This window comes from Hyla sarda, chromosome 4 (assembly GCF_029499605.1).
Source record: "Hyla sarda isolate aHylSar1 chromosome 4, aHylSar1.hap1, whole genome shotgun sequence".
Lineage (NCBI taxonomy): Eukaryota > Metazoa > Chordata > Amphibia > Anura > Hylidae > Hyla > Hyla sarda.
The window spans coordinates 251,318,075-251,344,809 of NC_079192.1; the positions used below are offsets into that span (position 1 = coordinate 251,318,075).

General features: G+C 42.2%; 1 long non-coding RNA gene across 2 annotated transcripts in view; it reads left to right on the forward strand.

Moving 5' to 3' along the window:
* The first annotated feature begins 21,200 nt into the window (after positions 1-21,200).
* The window catches only part of LOC130366983 (uncharacterized), a 114,810-nt gene continuing 109,275 nt past the window's right edge, over positions 21,201-26,735 (forward strand). For both annotated transcript variants that reach the window (XR_008892027.1, XR_008892026.1), the window contains exons 1-2: positions 21,201-21,294; positions 22,725-22,915. This is a non-coding gene — a long non-coding RNA (uncharacterized LOC130366983). The remainder of the gene's footprint in view (positions 21,295-22,724; positions 22,916-26,735) is intronic.

A 26,735-nucleotide genomic window follows, 5' to 3' on the forward strand; every position in this document is an offset into this window, starting at 1 on the left:
TTGAACTATACTAATTTCCATACTAATTTTACTTCTAACATACTGCAGAAGAGTCGGCTCCCCAGTCATTCGGATTAATAAAATGTCTTCTATTTTAAGGCAAATAGAGGGCATAATTTACAATTAGTCAGTCAGCATTTAAGGGCTTTTGTTACCTTCTACATGTTTACCTGGGTTAAATGGTATCTTGCTAATATAGGACTATAAAAGAGCAAACAGATATTAAGACATCAATGCTCACCATCCTCTGGCTTCAAGGTAAACCAAATGCTTATATAGGAAGAAGGGGTAATTCCCATCAGGAGACAAGCCCAGCACTCATGAGGAAAATGTGAAAAATATCCAGCTTTATTTAAAAATATAAAAAATGTCCACATGGACTACCCCAAAATAAAATAAAACACCAAGGCTTTTCGATACTTCTTTTTCAAGGCTAAAAAAAGAAGTATCAAAATGCGTTGGTGTTTTATTGAATTTTTGTGAAGTCTGCATGGACATTTTAAATCTTTTGAATAAAGCTGGATATTTTAACACTTTCCTCATCAGTGCTGAACTTTATCCCGGATTGTTGCCACAGAGCGGCTGTGTGTTGTCCCGTGCACCTGAAGAGTCAAAATCTCCAAGCCAGTTTTATACTGCAGTGAGCTGTACAAATTTTTTTCATGTTTCTTGCAAATGGTTCTTTGCCATATACCTGAATAGTGTTGAGAGGCATAGGCCATATTCGAATTCGCGAATATTCACGAATATATGGACGAATATTCGTCACATTTGCGAATATTCTCATATTATTTTCGCATATGCGAATATTCGCGTGTGCGAAAATTAACATATGCGAAAATTTGCATATACAACAAATTAACACAAGTGAAAATTTGCATATGCGAAAATTAGCATATGCAAAATTTCGCATATGCGAACATTTGCACACCAGTCTCACACAGTAGTATTAGAGCCTTCTTACACCACACAAGCTGGAAGCAGAGAGGGATGATCACTGTGATGTGTACTGTGAAGAAAAAAAAAAAAAAAAAAAAATATTCGTAATTACGAATATATAGCGCTATTCGCGAATAAAATTCGAATTGCGAATATTCGCGAACAACACTATACCTGAATCCTTTTTGAAATGCTAAATGACCCTAAGCAGTGAGAAACCATTTTGTTCAAGGGCACATTTAAAGAAACATTAATATTAACCCACAGATTGATAATCTTGCCTCCATTTATTCACATTCAGAAAGGGGGAAAGCATACTCTACAAAAAGACTACAAACATGTCTAGCCTATATTAAACCATCCAGCGGGAATTATGAAGTAGGGAGTTACAAAGACAAGGTTTTGGTTCCTTGTTAGCCAATTGATGGTGAATTGGTGAATTTTCCAATCTTGGTGTTCTCTGGAAATGCCAAACATCCCGCACGGTGTTAGGCTGTTAGCACAACCCCCACCTGTGGACGTCGGGCCCTCATACCACCCTCATGGAGTCTGTTTCTGACCGTTTGAGTGGACACATGCACATTTGTGGCCTGCTGGAGGTCATTTTGCAGGGCTCTGGCAGTGCTCCTCCGGCTCTTTCTTGTACAAAGATGGAGTTAGAGGTCCTGCTGCTGGGTTGTTGCCCTCCTACAGCCTTCTCCACATCTCCTGATGTACTGGCCTGTCTCCTGGTAGCGCCTCCATGCTCTGGACACTACACTGAAAAACACAGCAAACCTTCTTGCCACAGCTCGCATTGATGTGCCATCCTGGAGGAGCTGCACTACCTGAGCCACTTGTGTGGGTTGTAGATTCCGTCTCATGCTACCACTAGAGGGAAAGCACTGCCAGAATTCAAAAGTGACCAAAACATCATCCAGGAAGCATAGGAACTGAGAAGTGGTCTGTGGTCACCACCTGCAGAACCACTCCATTAATGGGGGTGTCTTGCTAATTGCCTATAATTTCCACCTGTTGTCAGTTCCATTTGCACAACAGCATGTGAAATTGATTGCCATTCAGTGTTGCTTCTTAAGTGGACAGTGTGATTTCACAGAAGTGTGATTGACTTGGAGTTACATTGTGTTGTTTACGTGTTCCCTTTATTTTCTTTAGCAGAGTATTTTGCTTTCAGAGAGAGACCTTTTAATGTCTCTCCAGCTCTCCCATAGAGATGAATAGAGGTTGTTTTGATCATTGTTCTGTGCAGTGGTCGACACTGTTTTGTGCATGAAGCAGTGGTCTGGCATGTGGAGAGCTGGGTTGCCGGGCAGGAGATTGTGGGAGTCCCAGTGGTTGGTCCCATCGGATGGACCCCCAGCGATCAGACACTGTAGATAGGGGATAAAGTTAAAAACTGGAGTTCCCTCCATGGGACTTGATGCCCCCTTATCTCTTTATCAGATTCCTTAGATGTTGTAGCGTGCCATAAAATCTTGGGAAAAAGTCGGTCCTGTTTTTATTATGTCAAAGATTATCATGAATTTGCATTCCCAGATCCTTCTGTCATTCTGTGATTTAAGATGATATTGATGAATTGCAAAATGAAGATGGATGCAATAATTTTTTATGTGGCAAGAAATAGCTATTTGTGTCTGAAACTCAAGTGAGGACACTTTTCTTTCTATAAGCATACCTTCCCCTCCAATCTATCACCTATGGGCCTGTTGGAAACTTGAAATGAACCCCGAAGATATAAATCTAATAAGTGGCAAATGGCTAGTGTACTTGATCGGGGTCAAGATTTAATTTTGAGTGAGTGCCAACCTCTCTTGATAGAGCACCATGGTCAGAAAATACTATTACCTTTCCATCCAATTAAGCACTTAGGTTGTCTGATAGTTTCTCCTCTTTAGTCTATTATCTGCTTGGTGTAAATCATTTGTTAGATCCTCTATTCTAATATGCACAGTGACTGTTGTAAGTTCTGCCTTTGTTTGGGAAAGACCCATGTAACCTTATTAGACCATTTTATTAGTGAGTAGAAATCAAATAGCTGTGTTGTTAAACCATAGTTTATTGTGTGTTTTTTTTTTTTTTTATTCTACTCATTTAGAGGAACCAAGGCACCCAATTTCTTAAAAGGGAACTCTGGTGGAATTTTTTTTTCTCCAAATCAACTGGTGCCAGAAAGTCAAACAGATTTGTAAATGACTTCTATTTAAAAATCTTAACCCTTCCAGTACTTATCAGCTGCTGTATACTACAGATATACTACAGAGAAATTTGTCAAGTTCTTTTCAGTCTGACCACAGTGCTCTCTGCTGACATTTCTGTCCGTGTCAGGAGCTGTCCAGAGCAGGAAAGGTTTTCTATGGGGATATGCTTCTAATCTGGATGGTTCCTGACATGGACAGAGGTCAGACTGGAAAGAACTGCGGTATATAGCAGCTGATAAGTACTGGAAGGATTAAGATTTTTTGTGCTGCAGCACTGTTGTGTTCTGCTTATGTTGTGCAAAAATACTTTTTTTAAGCATACTATAGCACATTTTTCTGCCCTCACAAGTGCATACCACATATGTACATCTAAGTAGTGTACTATGTTGTACCTGTTAATCTGTCAAGGGCCTACATACTGTGGAAGTCCAGGCAAAAGTAATCACCAGCTGGTGTTTTACTAAAATCCGTTTTTTTAAGCGTACTGTACCACATTATTCTGTTCTCATAAGTGCATACCACATACCTACATCTAAGTGGTGTACTATTTTTTGCCTGTTAATCTGTCAAGGGCCTACATACTGTGAAAGGACAGCCAAAAGTATTCACTGGCTGGTGTTTTACTCATAAAAAATTTGAAGCATACAGTAGTGCATTTTTCTGCCCTCATAAGTGTCTACCACATACCTACATCTAAGTAGTGTACTATTTTGTGCCTTTTAATCTATCAAGGGCCTAGATACTGTGAAAGTCCACGCAAAAGTACTCACCGGCTGGTGATACTTTTTTAAGCGTAGTGTAGTGCATTTTTCTGCCCTCATAAGTGCTTACCACATACGTACATCTAAGTAGTGTTCTATTTTGTACCTGTTCATCTGTCACGGGCCCAGATACAGTGAATGGGCAGCCAATAATACACACCTGCTGCTGTTCTAGACAAATACTGTTTTAAACGTAGTGAATCATATTGTACTCCCCTCATATACGCAATAAGTATGTCAGGCAGAGTAGTGCCAGGACGTGCACAGAGGAGTGGCAGAGGCCTAAATTCATCAGGTGAAGGCAGAGGTCGCAGCAGAGTAGAGGTGTGTGGCAGCCGGCGTCGAAGCGAGAGGTCTGAGTTACCGGTGTCAGCTAGCAGTCGTGTCGCCACCAGCAACCCAGCAGCTGTGATTGATCGGGTCCCTTGGTTATCCACTTCATCCCAAGTGAGATTCCCTTGGTCATCCACTTCATCCTAAGTGATATCCGACCCCCCCTGTCAACAGTCGGTGGGTTCCTCAGACTCAACCCTCAGTTAGCATGGCCCTCATGCTGCTGCTGCTGCCACCTCCAGGCTATGTCATTGTACTGCTCTATGATCTCCTCATTCCCATGCTACCACCTCCAGGCTCTGTCATTGTGCCGCCATATGGTCTCCTCATGCTGATGCTGCCACCTCCAGGCTCTCTAATTCTTTTGCTCTATGGTCTCCTCATGTTAATGCTACCACCTCCACGCTCTGTCATTGTGCCACCATATGGTCTCATCATGCTGATGCTACCACCTCCAGGCTCTGTCATTGTGCTGCTTTATGGTCTCCTTATGCTGATGCTACAGCCTCCACGCTCTGTCATTGTGCTGCCATATGGTCTCCTCATGCTGATGCTGCCACCTCCAGGCTCTCTAATTGTGCTGCTTTTAGGTCTCCTAATGCTGATGCTGCCACCTCCAGACTCTCTAGTTGTGCTGTTCTATGGTCTCCTCATGCTGATGCTACCACCTACAGGCTCTCTCATTGTTCTGCCATTTATACTGCAAAACATAACTAAGGTGCTGGTCCTCAGTTCCCAAATTTAGGGTCACTTTCAGGACTCCTGATGCCACCTCCAGGTTGCTTCATTCAGCCACTATATGGTCTCCTCATGCTTCAGCCAACTCCAGGCTTTGCCATTCAGCAGCTATATGTACTACTCATGCTTCAGCCAACTCCAGGCTGTGCCATTCAGCCACTATATGGTATCCTCATGCTTCAGCCACTTCCAGGCTGTGCCATCCAGACGCTATTTGGTCTCCTCATGCTTTAGCCAACTCCAGGCTGTGTCATTCAGCAAAAAGTACACACCTGCTGCTGTTCTAGACAAATACTGTTTCAACTGTAGTGGAGCGTATTGTACTCCCCTCATAAGTGCATACCACGTACATACATCTACGAGGTGTACCATCTTGTTCTTGTTATAGTCCTAAGGGCCTAGTTATTGTGAAAGGCTAGCCAAAAGTATTCAACTGCTGCTGTTCTAGACAAATACTGTTTTAATCGTAGAGTATTGTCCTCCCCTCATAAGGGCATACCACGTACGTACACCTACGTGGTGTCCCATTTTGTTCCTGTTAAAGTCTTAAGGGCCAAGTTACTCTGGAAGGCCAGACAAAAGTACACAGCTGCTGCTGTTCTAGACAAATGTTGTTTTAAGTGAAGTGGAGAGCATTGTCCTCCCCTCATATACGCACTAAATATTTTTGGCAAAGAAGTGTCAGGACGTGCACAGAGGAGTGGCAGAGGCTAAAATTCATAAGGCGCAGGCAGAGGTCAGGCGAGTGGTAGCAGGAGTCACAGCGAGAGGCCTGAGTTCCCGGTATCAGCTAGCAGTCATGTCTCGACCAGCAACCTGCTGTCATTGACTGGTTACCTCGGTCATCCACTTCTTCACAAGTGACTTCTGACACCCCAATTAACAGTAGGTGGTTCCTCGGACACAACCCTCAGTTGGCATGGCCTGGGAGCAGTCCCTATCCTCCAATTGCCTCTGTCCAATGCAGTTTTCTCCCCCATAGAAGTATCCAATGAGACATCCCCCGCTTCCTTCTCTAGGCTGGCAAGTAGTTATGAGGAGAGTGGCGTGGTAAGTGGTGTTGGGAGCGTTCAGGCTCCTGAAGCACACACTGTTGGATTAAAGGCAGGGGCTAGGACAGGCGGTTGCTGGCCTCGAGGGGGACCGCCAGCTTGATTTTAAGATAAAAGTACAAGCTTTTTCATTGCAGCAACTTCTAGCAGTATGCGCCCACTCATCCAATGACACAGAAGATGAATGTGCTCCTGTTCAAGTTGCTGGGGCTGCAGTCCCTCCCTTTTGAAGTGGACCCTAAGTCGTGAGCATGGGATTGTGCTGAGAGGCAGGGGCTGGGACAGGTGGTAGCTGGCCTCGCAGCGGACCGCCAGCTCGATTTTAAGATACAAGTACGAGCTTTTTCACTGCAGCAACTTATACACTGCAGCAATGATACACTACTGGAGCTAAAATAACTGCGGCTGCTGGCACCAGACTTGCCCTCCAATGGGTACTCAAAAAAGGATTTAAAGTTTGCTCATTCCAATTACCAGGCTCTGTTATTGTTATGCTGTGCGACAGCAATTCTAATAGCAACCCCTGTGATCTGCATATCATACTGAATAACAGTATTATTTCACTAACACAGCACACTATGCGTGTTGCGACAAGGCAAAGTGTTCTACACCCCAATTGATGCTCTTTGTAGCCCGCAAATAGCCATAGCAATTCGCCGCAAATAAATTCGTACCGAACCAAAACATTTGCGTAAAATTTGGCAATCGTCTGAATTGAATTTTTCAAAAATGCACTCATATCCAGTGGCTGTGCTAGGATATTAGCTACTGTATGTCTTTACAATTAAGTGTGGGTGGGATTTTTATCTTTATTTCCGGTCTAGGACAGATAAGTGGTGAATTTTAACCAGAATCAATAGTTTGAAATAGTGTGCTACTGTGACCACCTGCTCCTTTACAACATTGGGGAATCAGTTGCTGAAAATTTTAATGCCATCCCTGCATAACAGGCATGTAGGACAGTCATTTCATATGCTTGTTTGAACAAACAGGAAAAAAAAACTGCAGCGCTCAAGTGCTGTGGCCCCTTTAAACAGTTGATCAGCAGGAGTACTGAGCTTTCAAACCCTACAGATCTAATATAGAAGGCCTATCCTTATGATAGACCATCAATAAAAATAAAAAAAAAGCGTAAAAAGCCAATATATATACACTTAATATATATCTTGTAAAAAAAAAAAAAATATATATATATATATATATATATATGTATATATATATATATATATATATATATATATATATATATATATATATATATATATTCTTTTTTATTTTACAACCAGTCTAGCTAGATGGAGGCTATAAAAAATATAGTGACACCATAACAAGTCAAAATTTCTAGGGCAACATCTGTGCTGATTTTACAGCTTTAATATTGCTAGCTCATTGAAAAAAAGAAAAGCTATTATAGTTGGCCTCTCAGTGACTTTGCTTGACAGGTATAATTTAGTATAAAAATGCTAAAGCTTGAACCCATTTTTTATTGTCAGCGATCAACATACACAATACAACAGATGCATGGAGGTAAAAATAGTATGTGAAAGCTGAACTACAGTGTATATAAATGTTGTTTCATATTTACATGCCAGTTAAAAATTTGCAAGAACAATTTAGCCAGTAATGTTTTAACACTGTTACTTATTTTTTTACTAATAGTTAAGCAGGTATTTACAACAAAGCACAAGACAGGGAACTCAATTAATTTAATTAAACCTACTTGCAAAATGTGCATTAACCCCTTGGGGTCGAAGCCCATTTTGACCTCAAAGGGGTTGTGCGCTGCCCTGCAGTTCGGAGTTCCGCTCACAGCGTCCGGAATTTCATTACTCTGAACGCTGTGTGCGGGCTTCCGTGTTCGCAGCCACCGGGCATGACGTCACACCCGGCCCCTTCGTGACGTCTCGCCTGCCTCCTTGTGACGTCACGCCCGCCCCCTCTACCAAAGTCTATTGGAAGGGGGCGTGCCAGCGGTCGCGTCCCCTTCCCATAGACTTTCATTGAGGGGGCGGGCGAGATGTCACGAGGGGGCGGGCGAGATGTCACAAAGGGGCCGGGCGTGACGTCACTCCCGGCGGCTGCAAACACGGAAGCCCGCACACAGTGTTCGGAGTAATGAACTTCCAGACGCTGTGAGCGTAGCTCCGAACTGCAGGGCAGCGCACAACCCCTTTAAGGACGAGGCCAATTTTAGTTTTTGCAATTCATATATGAATTGGCCTGATCAGTGGTGCCTTGCCTTATCCCTGGGTCCTGGCTGCTGATAGCAGTCGGGACCCACTGAGTGTGACACGCGCTCTGCTCTTGAGCATGCTTCAAACCCTGGTAACGGGACTCAGGACATACAGGTATGCCCTCCTTCAGGTTAACAGGTTAAAAACTAAATCTATTCAATATAATACTAAAACATTTTATTTTCTGTATTATAATTACCAGATCTTAAAGGGGTATTCCAGCCAAAGAAATCTTATTCCCTATCCAAAGGATAGGGGATAAGATGTCTGATCGAGGGGGGCCCGTGGCTTGGACCCCCCGCGATCTCTGTGCAGCACCCCCATTCTATGTGGGGTTGCTGCTCCAATGACGGCTGTCACGCCCCCTGCCATAGACATGGCACGACGGCCATCACGCTCCCTCCCATAGACATGAATGGAGGGAATGTGGTGTGACATCATGAGGGCGACATGGCGTGACGTCACGTCTCCAGTCCTGGAAATACAGAGGTTTCCGAGACTGGAGCAGCAACTCCGCATAGAATGCAGGTGATGCTCGGAGATCGCAGGAGGTCCCAGAGGCGGGCCCCCGGCGATCAGACATCTTATCCCCTATCCTTTGGATAGTGGATAAGATGTCTTTGGCCGGAATACCCCTTTAACACTGGCACTTCTGCAAAACAAACCTACAGTATATCAATGTATGGTCCTAAGTAATTCTAATGTTTATATTATATTATCTTAATACAGCACAACATTCTTTGACATTTTCTAGAAGATTTAAATAGTTAAGGAAAAATACTTTGTAAAGTAATGGATTTTATCAAACACATTAAAATGTATTCATGTTTTATTTTCCTTCCACTGCATAATATAAGGCTGGGCTCATATCAGCATTGAGCTCTGCATCAGACTTAAACCGAATGGACCCCACTCAAACGCAAATCAAATGGTCAAGAAACAAACAAGAAAACAAGACAGACAAGGGGAAGAGGCAAAACTTTACCCCTTCATGTCTGATGAAAATATATCTGTCCTGAGCAGGTGCACAATCTCACTACATAATGATTTTACCCGTCATATCATGATCTCGTGGGTACTGCCCAGTGTACCCTCGAGAGCACGGAGGAGCTCAGCTATGTATTCCAAAGCACTGAAATATTAATCAAGGGTCTAAATAAATCATTGAATACATAAATAAGTGAATAAATAAATAACATAAATGAAATAAATACAAAATTCAATTGTGCTAATTATTTTACAAATATCTCATTCATACAGCACTTCTACAGCTGTATCACATCTGTCTATCTGTCGGTATCACGTCAAGAAATCGATGGTGATGTATACTGTAGCAGCCTCATTCATTTCAGTGGCCCAAACAAAGTCACCTAGTGATTCTATTAGGGACACTTCTGGCTAATTTGGTGGGACAAAATAGAGCAGCAGACTACATTATTGTGTACTGTCAAAATAGCACATACAAGCTGGAATGGAGTCACTAGGGCAACCGAAATGAATAGGGTCACTACAGAATGTCGGCATCCCATATTTGACATAATTATGACAGATACCTTTACTTCAGAAACGCAACATAATTGAGGCCAAAATCTAAAGAAATAATTTTTTTTTTCATTAGAAAATGTTTTCTTTTTTAAAGCCATATTGATGAAGATATTTGTTGTGAGTGGGTGCTTATTCCCGCAACATGACATATATCCATCATATATTGTTGCAAACAGCTGCATGTCACTGCTGGCCAATCAAGGACCAATAAGAGCGGTCCTAGGTCTAACTAATACATATTTCTTTCTAAGATAAAAACCTTGCTGTCCACCTCTGGTGGTGTGGTATGGTTTGGCCAGCTCCAGGTCTTTCCAGGCATGGAGTGTGGTCTATAATTCATTATAAATCTATAATGATGTTGTGAAAGCCCAAGGGTGCTTCTCTTATTCTCGGACCTGCCATATGGGCTAGCACCAAAATAAGGCCTAAGCAGGGGTACTGTCTAACAAGGGACAATGTTTTAAAATTTGAGGTGCATTTCCTCCATTCACAACATGTCCAAAAATAGGGGCATTAATAAAAAAAATGGGATTAGAATTTTCTACACTTGCTTTGTAATAATTCCAGATTAGAGATGAGAGAGCCAAGCCCTTTGAACCTGGCTTCTATCCGTATTTTGGGTTGACAGCGGCATGCGTTTTGCGTCTTATATGGTTTTGTCCTGTTTTTTTTACCCGTACCCAAAACTGTAGTCTACCATGTTTTTTGGTCTGGGTGAAAAATCGTATTAAACTGAATACGTTTTTTTTAACATGGGAGTCAATGGGAACTGTATGTGCGTACGGTTCCATCCGGTTTTTACCATACGGTTTTTGACTTTGCACAGTTTTTTTTCTTGGAATTTCAATCAAACAAGTGAAACTTTAATCAAAATGGAGTGAAAAGTTAAAAATGTATACCTTTTTTTCTTAAAAAACGTATGCAACCGGACATCATTTTTCAAACCATATAAGGTTTTTAACCGTATACGGGTTGAAATTTGTACACACGTTTTGATAGTTAAGTCAGGTTTTGAGGAATTTGTTTTTCATCAAAAACCAGATACGGGAACTGTATTGCAAAAACGTGGTGTCCCTGCACCCTAAGACAGAGCCCATTGTTGGAGGTGGTGTTCATTCTATATCTTTCTATAGGGACCTGTTATTATTGAGTACACTTTAGGAAGCATTTCTGATAATAATCTTCATTAATGGAGGCAAGCTTCATATGAATGTCAACTGAATAAATAGTTATTTTTGGAGTAGTAATGCAAGCTTGTAATGTGCTTTGTTAATACGCTTCCTGTGAAGCAAAACACTAATAGTAGAGTCAACATTTTGCAGAAGAGATTATGCTGTATCTTCTACAGGAAGAAAATAAACTTTTGTCAGGCTTTCCAGGATTTTTAACAACACAATACTGAAACCCGACTAAAGTCAAAAGGGTCCATCAGGGTTCAACTGAGAACCCTAGCAAAGCTGTCATGTGATCTCCAGGAGCCATAAGGAGTAGAGTAATTGGGCCTAATATATATTCTGTAAGGTAAATTCAAATGAGTTCCATTATACACAATAAACTGTATAAGGGCAGCACGATAAATAACACAGAATGCATATTTATTCACGCTAGCCAGTATGGGGGTATTTATTTATGTTTCCTAAAGATCAATTTTTCAAGGTATCATTTCTGATTTTCACTTGGTAACTTTATCTTACATCATGCAAGTGCTGAGTACATGGATTTAATTGCTATTTTATTGCTTACCTAATGATTTTGTGTTTTTGCTTTGTCAGAAATAATGTAGAATACAAGACTACAAATTACAAAGGGCAGCATAAAATAAAGTAATTCACCTCTGCATGTCTTTGATCGATATTATTCTTACCCAGTAAAAGTTGCTCTTAATAGAAATTTAATGAACTTTCTGCAACCAAAATAAGTGAATGAAAAGCACATCTGAGGTAGTGTGTATTGTTGTACGCTTAAAACCATCCTGACAACATAGGTCACACATACTTTGCCTGCTTCACTTGTCAAATAAAGCACAAATGATTAACAGAACACAAGCTGTAGGTGACCTAAGCTGGTAATTCTCCAAGGCACTATGGGCATTGAAAGGTAGATCAATTAACTACATAGACTGAGCTTTAGCTACATAAGCTCCTTCACATCAAGCCATCACTTGTGTTTGATAAGATGCAGAAGGTCATGTGTTTTATAACCATATTGGTAGCTAAGAGAATAAAGAGTAATACATTCACATAGATTCTAAAGGATAATAAAATGTAAAATATACATAGAAATAAGGCAAAATACTGTCACAACACCACACATATAGCAATTGTTTTTGCAACAGTATATAATACAATAAGCACATTTGTTTTTACTTTTCTCACAGGGAAAAAAATTTCAAAGCTATCACCTCTGTTTATTGATCAATGATGCAATTCTTATGGTAAAATTTTCTTGATAAAAAAGGGATTTTGTATGAACACAGTACTTATTTATTTTTGTTATCATATATTCACAGGCGTGAAAGTGCGTAAAAACTAAATTTGATTGATGTACACTAAAATTCACCAACTCAGAAAGTGGATCCCAAAGGTTAGTAAAGAAGGTGGGTATATACCCAGATCTATAAATTACAGCAGCCAAGTGCTATACAAAACACATAGGGAAATAGCATGCCACATATATCATATCTTGTCCTGCATGCTACTCAATACAATACAATTATATACTCTGGAGATATGTCTCCCACAGAAAAAACGCCATATATCATGCAACCAGCTCCCAATGGGATATGCCGTTTTTTCTGTGGGAGACATTTCTCCAGAGTATATAATTTTATTGTATTGAGTAGCATGCAGGACAAGATATGATATATGTGGCATGCTATTTCCCTGTGTGTTTTGTATAGCACTTGGCTGCTGTAATTTATAGATCTGGGTATATACCCACCTTCTTTACTAACCTTTGGGATCCACTTTCTGAGTTGGTGAACTTTAGTGTATATCAATAAAATTTAGTTTTTAGGCACTTTCCCCCCTTTCTTTGTCTATAACAATAGTTGGGAACTAATGAGTACTTGGGCTACATATAACCTAATTATATATGTTAAATAGTGCTTCTAGGGATAAGCAAATCGAATCTGATGAATCCAAATTTGTTACAAATTTCAGGAAAAATTTGATTTGTAACGAATACGAATATCGCCGCAATTTAAATAAAGAGAATCGCTTCATTTAACTCCATTTAGTGCGGTCCAGGCTCCAGGGGCTGGGCATCTAAAATGGCAGATCCACATGTGAGGACATGGGGCAAGGAATCCAGGGAAGGAGGGAACAAGGGTCAGCGGGATGACCCTGAATCACATGCAGCATGCAGCCTATCAGCAGACAGTCACTCCTGTGATGTCACAGCCCTATATAATTGTCAGTCATCTTGCGGCCAGTCACATCAGCATTCTATTACAGGGAGAGAGAGAGAGAGAGAGAGAGAGAGAGAATGACAGACAGCAATATGTGTTGCACACAAAAGCATTTTTACAGCAGCGATTTACCTCCCAGTCACATCGCGTTCTATTGCAGAGAGGGACAGAGAGCAGTGAGTTGCACAGAAAAGCTTTTTTTGCAGCAACCATTCAACTCAAGCCCAAATCCAGCCTAGAAGAACTGATAGGGAATGGAGTGAGATTGAAAGAGAAAGTGCAATTTTGGGTGGAGTACATAGCAACTGTGGGCTGCAGCACTTGTGTGTACAACAACTGAAAAGCTAACAGTAACAAGCCAGTTAGGGTGAGCAGAGGACTAAAAGCATATTTTCCTCTATTAAGTGTAACCTATGCGTACATCTAAGTGGTGTACCATTTAGTTCTTGTTAAAGTCTCAAGGGCCTAGATACAGTGAAAGGCCAGCCAAAAGTACATCTAAGTGGTGTACCATTTTGTTCCTGTTAAAGTCTTAAGGGCCTAGATACTGTGAAAGTTCAGGCAAAAGTACACACCTGCTGGTGTTGTAGACTCCCCTGTGTAACTTCAATGTCAACCAGTGGCACCTCATATGTGACACCTGCAGTTTTCTCAGGCCCTTTGAGGAAGCCACTTTATTATTCAGTCGCCAGGATTACGGGATGAACGACATCATTCCACTGCTTCATTTACTACAACATGTGTTAAAAATTATGGCTGGTCAAGGTACTGGAGACATGGCACCTACATCTCATGGCCACATGAGCCCTGTGGGGGCTGAACTGGAGGAGGGGGAGGGGCACAGTGGAGCACAGTTTAGGTTTTGTCACATGGGCAGTTTTTCTAGTCATCTGACAGTAGAGGAGGAGCAGGATCAGCTAAAGGAGCTAGAGGGTTATGAGGAAAGCGAAATAGAGGACCTAGACACGCCGTGGCAGTATGCAGTGGAGATGAAGGCAGGGAGTCCCTCTGAGTCACTTGCACAAACGGCACGATGCATGCTCACTTGCTTGCGTAGTGACCACCGAATTGTCCCCATGTGCAATTTGGTTCGGCACGAATGTCTAATTTACCGAATTTTACTGTTTTCGGGCATTCGGATCCATCCGAATGCACGAAAACATATTTTGAACATTCCCGAATAGCCACGATAATACGAATAGCAAAATAACGATTGCATTTGTTATTTACCGAACGCATGCGGTAAAGAACGAATGCATTCGTTATCTGTAAATGAACATAAAGAATTCATTCTAATAACAAAAGAGAAATAAAAAGGATACAGTAGTGATGGAAAAATTTTTATCTAACGAAATGTATCTTTTTTATTATGAAATGTTTATTAATTTTTAAACAGGGATCAATTTTTGTGAGCGGGTAAAACACTAAAAATGTAGCCGACAATAATAAAAATGTAGTGTGTGCGTGTTTTTCACTTTTTTTAAAAACATTTTTTAGGCAGTACTACTACTCCCAGCAGGGAACACACTGTTCCATGATGGGAGTAGTAGTTACCTGTACTAATTGACAGATTGCCGGGGTCCCTTGCGATACTCTTGTATAATGTATAGATGCGGCGGCAGCTCTTCTATGGTCCCCTGCACTCACGTATATATACACATATTCATATTTCCCGCAGAGCTGTGATTGGCCAGATGGTTCCAGCCAATCACAGCTCTCTGTGAGAAATAGGAATATGTGCATATATAAGGCCATGCAGGGGACCATTGGAGAATGGCTGCCGCATCCATACGTTATACCGGAGCATCACAGCGGGTGTCAGGAGTGATACCCGCAGTGATCTTTCCTTTACTACAAGTACTACTACTCCCAACATGGAGTACACTCTGCTCCATGCTGGGAGCTGTAGTACCTGCATTAATAGACAGATCGCAGCGGGTGTCAGAAGTCACACTCGCTGCGATATGTCTATTAATGCAGGTACTACAGCTCCCAGCATGGAGCAGAGTGTGCTCCATGTTGGGAGTATTAGTACCTGCAGTAAGGGACAGATCCCAGGGATGTCACTCCTCCTGACACCGCTGCGATATTCCTGATGTGAATGTCGGGATCAGCTGTTCTCAGGGCTACAGAGCCGGGAGAACAGCTGACGCTGAGCCGTAGGTATACATCGTATATCTACTGCCCAGCAAGAACTTACAGTGAGCCTGCAATGTGTATACAGTATACATATTGCTGGCTCACTTAATCCCTTGCTGAGCTGTGCGCTATGCGCAAGCCCAGCAACTAAAGAGTTAACTTACACTGCCGGACAGTGTAGGTTAACCCTTAGGGCGGTAGACACTATATACAGCTATCTATAGATAGCTGTATATAGTGTATACAGAAGACGAAGTCCGCTTACTTCCCTCGAGTCTGTGCAGTCTGTGCAGATCTGTGTAGCTCCGCCCCCTAGTGATGACAGCATTAGGGGGCAGAGCTACAGAAGGGAACAAGGCTAGTTAATCTGAAGCTCTGTTCACATTGTCCGTTTTCTATAATGTGAACAGACCCTTCTGGCAGTGTCTACCCAGACAGGGAGACTCCAGCTGTTGCTAAACTACAACTCCCAGCATGCCCAGACAGCCAAAGGCTGTCTGGGCATGCTGGGAGTTGTAGTTTTGCACCAATTGGTGGCTCCCTGTTTGGGTAAACATTGCATCATGGGTGCTCTCCCCAGCGGACAGCGCCAAAAATGTCATAACCAATTTGTGTTTTTTTTCTTCTCGTTTCAGATCCGTGTATGCAGAGGATTACGGCGGATTCGATGGATTACGGCGGATTTTTTTTTCTTTTCATAAAATGGTTAACTAGGGCTGTGGGGGAGTGTTTTTTTAAATAAAATAATTTTTCCAATGTGTTGTGTTTTTTTTTTTTATTGAATTTTCAGGCTTAGTAGTGGAAGCTGTCTTATTTACTGAAACTATTACTAGGCCAGGGCTTAGTGCTATCCCCAAGAACAGCTAGCGCTAACCCCCAATTATTACCCCGGTACCCACTGCCACAGTGGTGCCAAGAAGAGCCGGTACCAACAGGCCCGGAGCATTAAAAATGGCGCTCCTGGGCCTAGGTGGTAACAGGCTGGCGTTATTTAGGCTGGGGAGGGCCAGTAACAACGGTCCTCCCCCACCCTGGTAACGTCAGGCTGTTGCTGCTTGGTTGGTATTGTGCTGAGAATGAAAACAAGGGGAACCCTATGCGTTTTTTATTTTATTTATTTAAATAAAAAAAATAAAAAAAACGTATAGGGTTCCCCGTATTTTCATTCTCAGCACAATACCAACCAAACAGCAACAGCCTGACTTTACCAGGTTGGGCGAGGACCATTGTAGTAATCCTCTGCATACACGGATCTGAAATGAGAAGAAAAAAAACACAAAAAATTGGTTATGACATTTTTGGCGTTGTCCGCTGGGGAGAGCACCCATGATGCAATGTCTACCCAAACAGGGAGCCACTGGTGCAAAACTACAACTCCCAGCATGCCCAGACAGCCTTTGGCTGTCTGGGCATGCTGGGAGTTGTAGTTTAGCAACAGCTGTAGTCTCCCTGTCTGGCTAAACACTGCCAGAAGGGTCTGTTCACATTATACAAAACGTACAATGTGAACAGAGCTTCAGATTAACTAGCCTAGTTCCCTTCTGTAGCTCCGTCGCTAATGACATCATCACTAGGGGGCGGAGCTACACAGACCTGCCCGATACTCGAGGGAAGTAAGCGGACTTCATCTTCTGTATACACTGTATACAGCTATCTATAGATAGCTGTATATAGTGTATACCGCCCTAAGGGTTAACCTACACAGTCCAGCAGTGTAAGTTAACTCTTTCCTTGCTGGGCTTGCGCATAGCGCGCAGCTCAGCAAGGGGTTAAAGGGGTTGTGCGCTGCCCTGCAGTTCGGAGCTCCGCTCACAGCGTCCGGAAGTTCATTACTCCGAACGCTGTGTGCGGGCTTCTGTGTTCGCGGCCGGCGGGCGTGTCGTCACGCCCGGCCCCTTCGTGACATCTCCCCCGCCCCCTTGTGACGTCTCGCCCACCCCCTCAACGAAAGTCTATTGGAAGGGGGCGCGACCGCTGTCACGCCCCCATCCCATAGACTTTGGTAGAGGGGGCGGGCGTGATGTCACGAGGGGGCCGCCGCATCCATACATTGCTGTATGTCTTGCTGGGCAGTAGATATACGATGTATACTTACGGCTCAGCGTCAGCTGTTCTCCCGGCTCTGTAGCCCTGAGAACAGCTGATCCCGACATTCACATCAGGAGGATCGCAACGGGTGTCAGGAGGAGTGACATCCGCTGTGATCTGTCCCTTACTGCAGGTAATAATACTCCCAACATGGAGCACACTCTGCTCCATGCTGGGAGCTGTAGTACCTGCATTAATAGACATATCACAGCGAGTGTAACTTCTGACACCCACTGCGATCTGTCTATTAATGCAGGTACTACAGCTCCCAGCATGGGGCAGAGTGTACTCCATGTTGGGAGTAGTAGTACTTGTAGTAAAGGAAAGATCACTGCGGGTATCACTCCTGACACCCGCTGTGATGCTCCGGTATAATGTATGGATGCGGCGGCCGCTCTCCTATGGTCCCCTGCACGGCCGTATATATACACATATTCCTATTTCTCACAGAGAGCTGTGATTGGCTGGAACCATCTGGCGAATCACAGCTCTGCGGGAAATGTGAATATGTGTATATATACGTGAGTGCAGGGGACCATAGAAGAGCTGCCGCCACATCTATACATTATGCAAGAGGATCGCAAGGGACCCCGGCAATCTGTCAATTAGTACAGGTAACTACTATTCCCTTCATGGAACGGTGTGTTCCCTGCTGGGAGTAGTACTACTTCCTAAAAAATTTAAAAAAAAAAGGGAAAAACACGCACACACTACATTTTCATTATTGTCGGCTACATTTTTAGTGCTTTACCCGCTCACATAAATTGATCCCTGTTTAAAAACTAATAAACATTTCAAAATAAAAAAGATACATTTCGTTAGATACAAATTTTTCCATCACTACTGTATCTTTTTTATTATTATTTTTTTATGGTACCCTACGAAATTTTAATAAAAAAGGTATCTCCATAATTTTTTAGGATCGCTAAAGTCCAAAAAAGAATAAAAAGATTTACCGAATGCACCCGAATACCGAATGTATCCGAAAAATCAAACCGAACACCCGAATACCGAATGTATCCGAAAAATTAAAATCGAAAATATTACCGAACCGAAATTTTTTTCCAAAAAGAAAAAACAAAACTAAACGAAAATTTTTCTAGTGCACAAGTCTACTCTCCACCTTATTGGACCCTTGCTTCCAGCACAAAATGGGGGCCTTTTTTTTACACCTGCTGAGGGAGGACAAACTGACCTACTACAGAGACATTCTACATAGTCAGTTGGCCAATGCCTATCTGCGCCATCATTCATCCTCTCGCAGGTCTGATTCAGGGGGCCCTCTGCGCTTACCTTCCACTGCCATGGCTGCTGTGGAGGGGTGGGGTGGCAGGAGGAGTACCAGCTCCAGCAGCAGCCTGTGTCTACAGTCGCTGATGAGTAGCTTTCTTCATCCGCATAGTGAAATAACTCATCAGCTGCAGGTAGACCTGGAGCAGGATCTGAATCAGCAGGTGGTGGCATACCTTGACATGACAATGCTTCTGGCCAGCCAAAATTGATTTGTGGCTGCAATTAGCAGATTTTGCCCTGGAAAAGCTGTCCTGCCCGGCCATTAGTGTGTCATCAGAGCGGGTGTTTAGTGTGGAGGAGGCCATAGTAACCCCAAGGAGAGCTTGTCTGTCCATGAAAAATGTGGAGAGACTGAGCTTTGTGAAGATGAATCAGGCATGGATCAGTCAGGATTTCCACCCACTAATGCCTGATACATCAGAATAGATTGACACACCAACACTTCACAAATATGGATAGTGCTAAACATATTTAAGTTTCTGCTCCCCAGTTACAGACATTCCTCAGCATCAGATCACAAGTAATTATTGATGATATGCATTAGCTAAAACTTAACTTTTCTTAGGATAAAATATATGTATTCAATTTTTTTGAAAGGGAACAACGTATGGTTCATTGTAACCAGTGAGTGTAAAAACTTCCCCTGTAAGGCTCTATTATTAATTCCCTTCTAGGCAAGTGTTACTCGCCCTAAAAATGGCAGCCCCACACAGGAACCTTTCCTTATTTACACCTACAAACACTGCCATTTCACAGGGTACTTAGGTTTGTTTGTTGTTCCCTTCCACCTTTCTGGGTAAAGTGTTACTCGTCTTAAAAAGGCCGGCCCCACACAGGAACCTCTCCCTATTTCCACCTAAAAACCCTGGGAAATGGCAGTATTTGCAGGTGGAAAAAGGGAGAGGTTTCTGTGTGTGGCCACCCTTTTTAGGGCGAGTAAAACTTGCCAAAAAAGGAATTAATAATGCAAGAGTAGGGCCTTACAGATGAAGTTTTACCCCCACCGGTTACAATGAACCATACGTAACCGGTGGTGTGGGTGGCACATGGTGTTTTTTGCACACCTTTCCTTTTTATTATTTAAAAAATACATATATTTTTATCCTAAGAAAATTATCAAAAGTAAAATTGTACATAATGTATATCCTCAATACGTACTTGTGAACACTTTTACAAAAGAGACCGTTTTATTATGCCTACCTGCCTCAGCTACTATTCTGATCCTGCCACCCACCTGATGCCACACATCTGATGCCAAGTTCTACTTTTTTCACAGACCTTCGTCACTGGGTACTGGTATTGCCACCCTTCGCCCCACTATGTCACCGGGTCATTTTCAGGATTCCTGGTGCTGCTGATGCCACCTCCAGGCTGGCTCACACTTCCACCATATGTTCTCCTCATGCTGTTTCCAGCTCCAGACTGTCTCATTCTGCCACCATATGTTCTCCTCAGGCTGTTGCCACCTCCAGGCTGGGTCATTCAGCCACTATATGGTCTCCTCATGCTTCCACCACCTCCACGCTGTGTCATTCAGCCACTATTTGGTCTCCTCATACTGATGCCACCTCCAGGCTCTGTCATTGTGCTGCTCTGCAACAGTGATTCTAATAGTGACGCCTCTAATCAGCATGTCATATAAGTATTATTTCACTAACCCAGCACACAGCCTATGTATGTTACAGCAAGGCAAAGTGTTCTACATCCCTATTGAGGCTCTCTGTAGGCCAGAAATAGCCTTTTTTTTTAATACAGATTCACCACAAATAAGTTCGGACCAAACCAAATTTTTTCTGAAATTTTGGCGAATCAGCCAAATCGAATTTTTCTAAAATTCACTCATCTCTAGCTGATTCCATAGCAGCAGAGCAGGGGCAGGCAAGTAATAATGGTCCACTTTGTGGCCATATCACCAAAAAAAGTGATGAAGTGAAGAGGTAGCACACTATATTGATATGAATGAGATAGTTTGATAAGTATGCACTGTGACTGGTGCAGAGGTAAGGTGATTTTAACTTTTTTTAAAGGGGGCTTTTATAATCATCATGAGGTTGCTTATACTAATTTATCAATGAAATCAGTTCTACTATGGCAGGCCAGATCTGATCTACTATTGCCGTCATAGTAACTGACCCATTGGAAATGGCACCTGTAATTTTGCCTTTTAAGGGCATGTTCACACGTACAGGATCTGCCGCATATTATCTGCAGCAGCCTTTTGCTTCCCATTGAAATTAATGGGTAGCAAAATTATCTGGACAAAATATGCAGCAAAGATATGCAGCAGATCCAGTAAATATGAACGTACCCTAAAAGCAATATTTGCTATTGATTGTGGCATTTAGAGGTTAAATGATGAACATCAGCATGATCATTGATGTTGGTCATTGATGGTGAGTTCCAACTGCTGACAGCAGCTGGCACCAACTGTCTAGGAAGACAGCTCCGCTTCATAGACAGCATCTGGTCCAGCAGACTGAGGCACCCCTCAGAGCTGATGTCCATAGTCAAATCTCCTGCAGGCACAGTAACTCCATCTCCTCTATCTTTCTATGATGTCTGACGGTTGGTTTATTTTGCTGGGCCAGCTTTGGCATAAATGGGAGAAGAGGTTCACTAAGAAGGCACAGCCACACTACTAGAGCACCAAGTAGCTTATTCACATAAGGCTTAAAAGTAAATTTTTTAGACATGGGCACAACACTAAAATGTAACAAAGAGATGTCAGTTACATGGTCATGTCTTCTACTGTATATAGAGATGTAAGCTGGCGAGAAACTGGTGATACATAGCCCCTATGTTCTCATAAATAGCTCCATAATTGTGCTGACAGCAGGGAATGAGAAGGTTCAGGGATTTTGAGTAGTAAAAAAAACTTCAGGGAGTTCATATTATAAGGAGAATAATATCTGGCAAATACAGTACATATTAAGTTGTCTTCAAATTGGGTGTTTTACCTAACCAACAAGATACAGTTAAAAAAATATTGCCCTTAGTTGTACACTTTAACACATACCTTGCATCCATACAGCAGTTGCATTGAAAACAACAATCATCACCTGGCAGCAGAATTGGGGATTAGTGTCTGATCGATGGGTGTTTGATCTCTGGGACCCACAGCGATTGCGAAGATGGGGGCTCCAGGTCCTCTTGGTAGAATGAAGCTGCATTTAAAGGTTCAAAAGGGATTTTTGCCTTCCTCTGGATTAACTCAACAGGGACACAATAGGGATGACAGTTGAACTTGGTGGATTTGGTCTCTGTTCAACCTTATTAACTATGTTACTATGGATCTTGCGAATGTTCTGTGAGTAGGTAATAAAAGTTGGTGGTGAGAGAATGCTTTAATATCACGTGATAGGGATTTTACTTTTTTTTTTGTCTAGTTTAATTTGTTAAAGGCCCCCTTCACATGTCCAGTGTCCAGTGGCATCTCCTTCCCGCGCTGTAGAAAAAGCAACAGAGGGAAACTGATTGTAGAACTGATCCCATTCATTTGAATGGGACAGTTTACATTTATCTGGCATCTCAATTTGGGCATTAGACTGTGAAACACACCACATGGACGCTGGGCAGGGAAATGCATCTTGCTTCATTCCTCTGTCCAATTGTTACGTTATGCACTCCATCCACACACGCTGGCCATTAGCGCATGCTCCGGCGGGTGTGTCCCCATCCCCTAGGGTGCGCGCATGCCGGAGCTTTAAGATTTAAAGGGCCAGTACGCTCATTAGTGTAACCCACCTGTGGCTCATTTATAAATACCTCCACCCTCCTCAGTTCCCTGCCGGATCTTTGTTGCCTTGTGCCTTTGAGAAAGCGATCCTCTGTATTGCCTTGCTGTGTATCAGATCTCTTGCTCTTGTGACTTGACCTTGCTCCTCTGCTGCCCGGCTACTGAACTCCTGCTTCGCTTTGACTACGCTACTGTGCCTGACCTTCTGCTATCCAGACTACGAGTTGCCTTATCCCTACTGTGCCTTGCATCTCCTCAGCCGCCTGTGTGGTCGAGCCGTGCCAGGGGTAACAACCTTGGTGCCGCCTGCAGCAGCAAGGCCATCCCGATTTGCGGTGGGCTCTGGTGAAAACCAGTGGCACCTTAGACTCTGCTCCCTGGTACAATCCGAGTCATCTGCCACACACGTCCAGCGGATCCACATGCACCGGGGTTCCTGTCTTCAGAAACGTGAGTGTTACACCAGTATGCTCAATTAATGAATGCCAGATCCTAAACAACTGATTCCAACTGATGCACTTTTGTTATCTGTTGTGGTATCAGTTTAGGATGAGCCGGAAGCTTGACATATGTGAATCCAGCCTCACAGGTGAAAACAATGAATTGCAAAGACACATTGATTTATGGATTGGCTACCTTGTGGTTGCAAGTGTGCCTACATCCTATGTTTACAGATTTGGCAGATTTGTTGCAGAAATTTTTGTGACTTTCACATTCATTTAAATAAGAATTGCAAAAATTCTGAAACAACATTAATCATTTGTATGGAATGGATTTTTAACCTCAAAAAACATCTGCTGAAAATGCCCTACAAGGTTCAAACTCTATCTCACATTTTGGAATAAAGGTAATTTAGCATTTATAATGAGAATAACTGCACACATGCTGTATAGATTTGCACTTAAATTGACTTTTCTACTAAAATATTTAAAGTATACTTCTGCAGCAGACTGTTTTATATTTGGATTAAGTACAAGAAAAGAAATTCAAAATCATTGAGCCATAATAAGACTAATTATAAACCGCATACCAACAACAGGTTTTAATTATTGTCGAAGGTAACACAGCTCTAAAAATCTTGTAGAAATTGAATGCTGCAATATTGTACTTTAAGGAAATACAAATATTTCTAAGAGCTATTATGCAGAAATGAGCTCCCATGGCTTAGACTAAGGAACTGAACACTCTGCTTCACACTCCCCACACATTAAACAAAACTAATGAGTGAAACCATTATTTCAATCTGAATATACATTACACTTCTTAATGGTATTTAAAGGACAGCCAATCCTCAAGGTCATATAAATAAATTGTAGAACGGGACCCTCCAAGCAGTCTTTCCACCAAGCAAACAGACCCAAACAGGCAGGTGCCACAGTTTAGTAGTCCTGTGTTTATGGCACTAAGTCTCACACAGTAATGGGTTCCCCTTGCAGTATACAAATAACAGAAATGTAAATGTTCTTAATATCAGAAATAAAACATAAATGGCTTCTCACCCAAACGTGACAGGTTCAGTGCAAAAGTCTTTTTGGTGCAGTGTAGCAATATTCAAGGTAGCCCAGGCAAGCTGATCTTGCTTCAGACTAGTTGCTTTCTGCTGCTATCTGGCCGTGCTCACACACCTGTGAGATCAGGTTCAGGACTGGAGCACTCCACACTACTAAAGTATGGGAGTGGCTTTATATCTAGTTCCTTTAGGCACCCCAAAATCCGTACCTAAACTGCGAGAAGGCTTAGTGGTATATAGCTCTCATCTTGCTTACAATATATATATATATATATATATATATATATATATATATATATATATATATATATATATATATATATAGACAGGAATGTGGTCAAGAGCCTCTACATGTTTGCAAGATATCTCTGAGACTCAGGGAAATTCCCATCTGAACCAAGGAAACTCAGAAATTCCATTGCAGCAGATATCTGTTTCTGAAATTCAACTCCAGACAATGCATCTGCTTGGAAATATGTTGCGGTCTATGGAGACGGTGCATTACCGAGCACCTAATCCTAGCACTGGTTTGTTCTACTGGCACCTGCTGAAAGCAGAATGACCAGCCGGAATTTTTACAGCCAGTAATTCTGCTATGTTTAAAACAAATCTTGTGATCAACTGCAATTCCTGGTGTGCCAATCATAATGCATATATATATATATATATATATATATATATATATATATATATATATATGCAAACATATATATATATATATATATATATATATTTTTTTTTTTTTTTTGAGAAGGTGAAAGACAGTGTGGTGGATGGGCGTTATGGGTCACCAAGGCTCCTGGCTTTGGTGAAGTAAGAGCCGGTATTTATTCAGTGTCCGTGCTGCGATGCAGTCTGACACTGTGGCCGTAGTATGGCTGGAAGGCCAATCCGGAACGGCTCTTACTGGGAATGACCAAGTGCAGGGTGTGGGTCATTCCCCACAATCCAGGCTGCCTATTGTTGGCCTTAACCCCTTAAGGACTCAGCCCATTTTGGCCTTAAGGACTCAGACAATTTAATTTTTACGTTTTCATTTTTTCCTCCTCGCCTTCTAAAAATCATAACTCTTTTATATTTTCATCCACAGACTAGTATGAGGGCTTGTTTTTTGCGCGACCAGTTGTCCTTTGTAATGACATCACTCATTATATCATAAAATGTATGGCGCAACCAAAAAACACTATTTTTGTGGGGAAATTAAAACGAAAAACGCAATTTTGCTAATTTTGGAAGGTTTTGTTTTCACGCCGTACAATTTCTGGTAAAAATGACGTGTGTTCTTTATTCTGAGGGTCAATACGATTAAAATGATACCCATTATTATATACTTTTATATTATTGTTGCGCTTAAAAAAAATCACAAACTTTTTAACCAAATTAGTACGTTTATAATCCCTTTATTTTGATGACCTATAACTTTTTTATTTTTCCGTATAAGCGGCGGTATGGGGGCTCATTTTTTGCGCCATGATCTGTACTTTTTTTTGATACCACATTTGTATATAAAAAACTTTTAATACATTTTTTATAATTTTTTTTTAATAAAATGTATTAAAAAAGTAGGAATTTTGGACTTTTTTAATTTTTTTTCGTTCACGCCGTTCACCGTACGGGATCATTAACATTTTATTTTAATAGCTCGGACATTTACGCACGCGGCGATACCAAATATGTCTATAAAAAATGTTTTTTACGCTTTTTGGGGGTAAAATAGGAAAAAACGGACGTTTTACTTTTTTATTGGGGGAGGGGATTTTTCACTTTTTTTTTACTTTTACTTTTACATTTTTTTACATTTTTTTTTACACTTGAATAGTCCCCATAGGGGACTATTCATAGCAATACCATGATTGCTAATACTGATCTGTTCTATGTATAGGACATAGAACAGATCAGTATTATCGGTCATCTCCTGCTCTGGTCTGCTCGATCACAGACCAGAGCAGGAGACGCCGGGAGCCGCACGGAGGAAGGTGAGGGGACCTCCGTGCGGCGTTATGAATGATCGGATCCCCGCAGCAGCGCTGCGGGCGATCCGATCGTTCATTTTAATCGCGAACTGCCGCAGATGCCGGGATCTGTATAGATCCCGGCACCTGAGGGGTTAATGGCGGACGCCCGCGAGATCACGGGCGTCGGCCATTGCCGGCGGGTCCCTGGCTGCGATCAGCAGCCGGGATCAGCCGCGCATGACACGGGCATCGCTCCGATGCCCGCGGTTATGCTTAGGACGTAAATGTACCTCCTGGTGCGTTAAGTACCACCTCACCAGGACGTACATTTACGTCCTGCGTCCTTAAGGGGTTAAAGGCAACCTGTTTCACCAGCTGAGGGGGATTTGCTAGTTGCAGCTAACACTGCCAGAGAGAGCTGAATGTGGAGTTCTTCCCTGTGTTTCCTCCAAAGTTGGAAGCTGGTGAACAGTCTGCCTGGAGGCCTGGAAAAGACTTGCTTGATGTCGCATGGCATGGACACAGGTGTGAGCAAACACCTAAATAATACAGGTGGACTTTTGTTATGTTTTCTTTGGTTCTGCATTTAAAGACCGTTTGCTGTGTGCCAAGTGTGAATAAAACACTGAACTTTGATTTGAAAAGTACTGTTTCCTTGCCTCTATACTGCAGTCGCACCTATTTGCAAGAGCGAGTCATCTATATATATATTTATATTTATAAAAGACAAGGCCTGACTAACTTACTCATCAACACCCAGCCTAAACCCTTGGACCTAGAAAGCTGAATTTTTTCACAGGTGTTG